We start from the raw sequence: 6,000 nt of genomic DNA, 5'->3' as shown, positions 1-6,000 counted from the left end.
TCCCCAGCCAGTCTGCTAGCTCTCTCAGACCAGCTGTAGGTACCATGGTACTCCCTAATAATCAATAGCATGTGCAATAAATATTGGCAGAGTGCTGAACAATGGTTGGCACCCAGCCAGATCCATTATATGCAGCATCTCGGACACTCACCCATAACATTGAGCTAGCTCTATTTGAAGAGAAGGCAGCACAGCCTTTCACATTGCATCAGCTGCCCAAAGTCACAGAGCCTAACAAAGGGACAAAACCACAAATTGAGTCTGGGCCATTTGCATTTATGTTCAGTTCTTTCTCAGCTTTTATACATCTTGCTGTCTTGAGCCAGCCTGCCAAGCACACACAGTTTCACCACTTTTATTTCTAGGTGCTTTATAGTTATAAACTGAGGCTCAGAGAGGTGACTTCGAATCCCAAAGTCACACAATTTAGAATCTACAGGACTGGTTTAGAATTTAGAACCTACCACAGTCTGCCTCTCTTCCTGCTACATAACAATGATAGCCACAGTCCCCAGGACCAGACTGTTCTTAGTAGTTTCCTGGGTGCTCTCAGTGCTGCTCTCAATGAATTTTTAGTCTGGGATGTTGTCATCACTCCCTCTACTGGAGAAGGAGTTGTGAGAATCATGGGAAAAAAGATGTCTCTTTAGAGCATGTGAGTAAGAATCCTTCAGTTGATGCTTCCATATCTCATGAGAACAGGCAATTTTCTCCACTCACAGTGGCTTTGTCTCCTTCCCCATGAAGCTACTGGTGCTTTCTACCTGAAGGCACACACCTCAGGGGGCCAGGGCTTTTGAATAGCTCAGGCAGGGTTTGTCTTCCAGGCAAAAGGAGGCTCTACACTCTTGGCCCAGCAGCCCCTGAGAGGTGGCCTTGCTGGTTCTCTGCTTTCTCTCCACAATGTGTGTGTGTGTGCCAGATCAAAATCCACCAACAGGTCCTAGGGAGGTACAAGGTTTCCTTAGAGAGAGGCTGATGGTGGTTTCTCATGTGGTGCAAGGAGCAGATGATTCTTGTGTTAGTTTCTTAGGGCTTCTATAACTAAGCACCACACATAGAAGGACTGATACCACAGACATGTCTTATCGCATGGTATTAGAGGCATGAAGTCTGAGATAAATATAACACTAGATGAGATGCTTTTGAGGACTGTGAAAGAGTATCATTCCCATGCGTCTTTCACAGCTTCTGGTGGTTGGCTGATATCCTTTGTGTCATTAGTCTCATCCCTCTTTTTATCATCACATGGTGTTCTTCCCAATGTCTCTTTTTATGAGTCATATTGGTCAGAAGTTCACTCTATTTCAGCATGTGGACCAATTGCATCTTTTATGCTCTATCTCTAAACAAGGGCACATACTAATGCTAAGAGCCAAATATTAAGGTTTACCATATACACTTGGGGGTGGGAGGCAGGTCACAATGCAACCCCTATCAACATATGTCTTTCTAAATTACTGCAAAGATTTCTTTTTTCATTGAAAAGTTTTTTTTTTAATTTTACATACCAACCACAGTTCTTCCTCCTTCCCACTCCCCCTCTCCTCCCCACCTCCTCCCTACCTCCCCCTCTGCCCTGCCCGATCCACTCCTCAGAGAGGGTAAGGTCTCCCATGGAGAGTCAACAAAGTCCGGCATATCAAGGACCAAGCCCCTTCCCACTACATCAAGTTTGAGCAAGGTATCCCTCCATAGGGAATGGGCTCCAAAAAGCCAATACATGCATTGGGGATAAATCCTGGTCCCACTTGTTAGGAGCCCCCAAAACTGCCCAAACCACACAGCTGTCACCCATATTCAGAGGGCCTAGTTCAGTCCCAGGCAGGCTCCTCAGCTGTTGGTCCAGAGTTGATGAGCACCCATGAGCTCTGCTCAGCTGTCTTTGTGGGTTTCCCCATCATGATCTTGACCCCACCGTGCTTATAAAATCCCTCCTTCTTCTCTTCAGATGGACTCCAGGAGCTCAACCCAGTGCTTAGCTGTGAATCTCTGCATCTGTTCCCATCAGCTACTGGATGAAGGTTCTATGATCACAATTAGGGTAGTCATTAATCTGATTACAGAGGAAGGCCAGTTCAGGCACCCTCTCCACTATTGCCTGGAGTCTTAGCTGGGGTCATCATTGTGGATTCCTGGGAATTTATCTAGCACCAGGTTTCTCCCTAACCCCATAATGGCTCCCTCTATCAAGATATCTCTTTCCTCTGCAAAGATTTCTTAAAACACCTCGTGTTATCAGGCTTAAATCCATTATCCCTGAAGCCTTCAACTCTGTTGAATGTACCAATCTGAAAAGTTCCCTTTCTTTTGTTCTTTCCCTTTTCTTCTCCCTTTATCTTGGGCTAGACATTGACTGGGCTGAATGTCCAGTGGAAAATATGGTACATTTCTCATTGGATTTATTGGCTCAGCCACACTAGTGTAGCATCAGTCCGTGGTCAAACCACATTTCATAGTCTGATAGGTACAGAAGGAGATATAAAGGACTTCCTGGATAAATGATGTTTTCTATGAGGTGACGAGGCATATCCAGGTGAGGAATTCTGGAAGAAATGTTCCAGACAGAAGTAACAATGTAGGCAAAGATACCATTGGTCCACAGAGAACATGTCTACCAAGCTCCCTGTTGCTCATAGGATGAAAAGAAACTTGAGTTTGGTAATGCAGACTCTCCAAATCCTGGCTCCAGGCTCAATTTACCACACCCATTTCAGGGTAGATACTGCATTGTGTCATCTTTTCACTTGAGTCTAAGAAACATGATCCAATCCATTTCATGACATATCCATTCCAGAACCTAAAGACGTAAGGGCTCAACCAATGCCTGATCAGAAGGAGTTACAGGATTAGTTGAGGAACAAACTGCATCATTTCCAAATTCCAAATGCGTGCTCCATGCTAAGCACAAAGCAGGTGCCCCATATTTTTCCAAATGTGAGAACAAATGATTACAGTACAAAGAGTGAAAGAAGGCTGGAAGGTGGGCAATCTGCTGTTACATACATATGGAGAGTTAGATCATTCCTTGCAGTAGGAAAAGATGGGCTAAAGCATCTTCAGGGAATGATGGGAAATTAGTTGTGACTGCAATGTTGGCCCTGTGTACATATGAAGGTTGGGTAGAGAATGGAGAAGCAGATGGGAAGAATCGCAGAAGTGAAGGAAGGTCCAAGTCCAGCTAGCATCCCTAAATGACAGGATAATGCAGTCACATTTTCTGCTGTCAATGAGAAGCCATTACAAGGATTTAGTGTTTGGATCTTTTGCTCCAGGAGGCCTGGCATATAGACACACAGTAGATAGCAGAGGTCAAGGAAGATGGAAATATGTCCTGGAGTTAACAGTGGTGGTCTAGGCACAGAAGACCATGGAAGAGGAGATGGACTGGAAACACCATCCTCAGAAACTGTTGAAGAATTAGTTGATTGTTATCAGTGCCAACAGAAGAGGATTCCAGTGTGCTGGAGGTTTCTAGCTTGAGTCTGGTTGATAGATGGAGAGAGAAAAAGAGCATATCCCCTCAACAGCACTTCCTGTGAGTGCTATCTGTGTGTCAGGCTCTGTGTCCCTTGTCCCACATACATTACCTTATCTGGACTTTGCAGTCATCCAGAATGGTAGATCTCATTCAGACTATTGTTCATATAAATCACTAAAGCCAAGACAAAGTAAGCCATGTGCTTGTGTCAATACAATTAATGGATGGTGAATTTCAGAGATGATTCCAGTCCAATATTCAAACTCTTGCCCAGGAAGGAAGACTGTTCTGGGGCCACAGGCCTGAAGGGTGGTATAGAGGATACTCTCTTTAGATGCAGGACTCAGTTGAGGAATGGACTAAAGAAAGACAAGGTCAGTGGAGGGGATGAGACCTCAAGTCAGAAGCTAGGAGAGCTACATGACAGCTAAAAGCAGACCACAACAAGGCCAGTGATGACTATTCAAGATGCTGAGAGCCAGAAGTGTGCATCCTTGACTGCTGAACATTCTGAGGAAACTGAGGCCAGAGAGGGTGAGTATCCTGCCCATCACTGCACAGCTATAACACAATGAAAGGTGGACCAAATCCAGAGCTGCCTGACTTTTAAATCTGTTTGCCTGTACTTTCTTGTCCCCTAACACATTTTCTGTGGCTGATGAGTCTCTTAAAGAACTCCTACCAGACCCTCTAGTTAAGGTACAAGTTCGCATGTAGATCCAGGCAACCATGATCAAAGGAAATACTCAATCATAATTCTCAGAAGCTCCATACATATTTTCTTCCCTTTTCCCATGCTCCCAGCTGGGCCAGCTCCATTTTCCACACTCTATCCTAGGATTCCTTCCAACTCAGCCTTCATTCCCTGCATGAGGATGGCAGGCTGCTGTCCTAGATTCCATTTAACCCCACCCCACCCTCCACCTAACATGCATTTCCTTTCATTTCTCTGCTTCGATCAATTTTTCCATTCCCCTAATCATTTTTTCTTGTTCGAGTTTGAACTCCCTCCAGTGTGTCTGCTTTGACCTGGTAATGAGGTGCCCCTGAACGAAATGCAATATTCTGCATGTGACTTCACCAGAGTTGTATAGATTTTCTTGCTAACTATCTTCTCAGACCTGAGGTGACATGCTGTCTTAGTGCAGCAACTCTATTAGTGACTGAGCTGTTATAAAACGCTTGTTAGAAATCACAAATTTGTGGAATATACAACCAAAGGGACATTAGAGCCTCTCTGGTCCACACCTACCACTTTCCACTCCTACTTTCCACCCAGGTATTTAGAGAGTCTTCCCTCTGTATTATGATCTGTACTACCTGGGCCAAGTGGACCCGTCTTTCACCTGTCTTTTCTGCTATATACACGGGTAATACTTATGCCACTGTTTAGCACCTACTTACTGAAGCCTTCTGTCACTGCTCAAACAACTCCTGCTTGAAGGTTAGTACATAATTCCTGTGTCAGAGTGATTACTGAATGGTGACTGTGGGCTGTCACCTGGAAGGTAAGTCTACACAAGTATGAAGATATTAATAAATGTGCAAACTTCAACTGTAAACTGTGAGAAGGCAAAGTATAAGGAGGTACAATAATCTACACAGGTGATTTCAATATGGCCAGATGAAGAGGAAGGTCCAATGAAAGATTCTTTCTGGAAAGTTCCTGGCAGTTGAACTCTGCGGGATGAGTTGATATGAAGCAGTTGACAGTTGTTAGGGTACAGGAAGCACAGCAGCAAGTGGAAACAGAATGTATAAAGGCTCTTAAAGGCACATCTTAGTTGTTCAATGACCTTCAGGGATTTAACTCCATGTGGAGCTCAGAGTGGTAAGAAGGAGACTGAGGAACACATGACAAGGTATCTTGCAGAGCTGCAGGGGTTTGGTCTGTCTTCTAAGCCCAATGGATGTTTGCTAAAGGGGGGAAGGTGGTATCTATGTCACTGGGCATTCTTAACAGATGAGGGAGCAGATGTGAAACCTGGGTAGTAACTTGGAAAGATTTGGTAGGTAGGAGATGATGGTTGTTTTTAGCTGGAGTAGTGGTGGAAATGTTCAGAAATGTAACAACTGAAGAAGAATCACTTGGTTTTGTAATGGATTGCATGGAGGGGGTGATGGAGACTTCTCAAGATACCTTGTAGCTTTCTGGCTTACAGTGTTATGATGGTTAACTGAATTGCCAACCTGTTGACAATTGATAGTATTTAAAGTCATCTGGGAGAAAACTTTTGGACACTTCTATAAAGGGGTTTCTAGATAGGATTATTTGAGGCAACTGTAGGTAGCACTCTTCCATGACCTTGAATCCCAGACAAAATATAAAGAAGGAAAAAAGAAAAAGAAATGAGAGACAGCTGAGCATTATCACCGAGACTACCACTTGCTACATATGGCGTAATTCCCTTTCATATGATCAAATAGAACACTAATCCTATCCACTCAGAGGCATATTCTATGCACTGAGATGATGTGTCTGGAACACAGTCAAACATAAGCATTATTACTTTTAAGAC

The 6,000-nt window shown here is 44.0% G+C and overlaps 1 long non-coding RNA gene across 1 annotated transcript in view; it reads left to right on the top strand.

The window, feature by feature from the left end:
- The first annotated feature begins 509 nt into the window (after positions 1 to 509).
- LOC131904963 (uncharacterized) overlaps positions 510 to 6,000 on the top strand; it is a 28,697-nt gene continuing 23,206 nt past the window's right edge. The window contains exon 1 of the long non-coding RNA XR_009377818.1: positions 510 to 655. This is a non-coding gene — a long non-coding RNA (uncharacterized LOC131904963). The remainder of the gene's footprint in view (positions 656 to 6,000) is intronic.

The sequence above is a fragment of the Peromyscus eremicus genome, chromosome 2 (assembly GCF_949786415.1).
Source record: "Peromyscus eremicus chromosome 2, PerEre_H2_v1, whole genome shotgun sequence".
In the NCBI taxonomy this organism is placed as follows: domain Eukaryota; kingdom Metazoa; phylum Chordata; class Mammalia; order Rodentia; family Cricetidae; genus Peromyscus; species Peromyscus eremicus.
The sequence above is the reverse complement of the archived record's forward strand: the minus strand, read 5'-3'. Positions and strand labels throughout refer to the sequence as shown.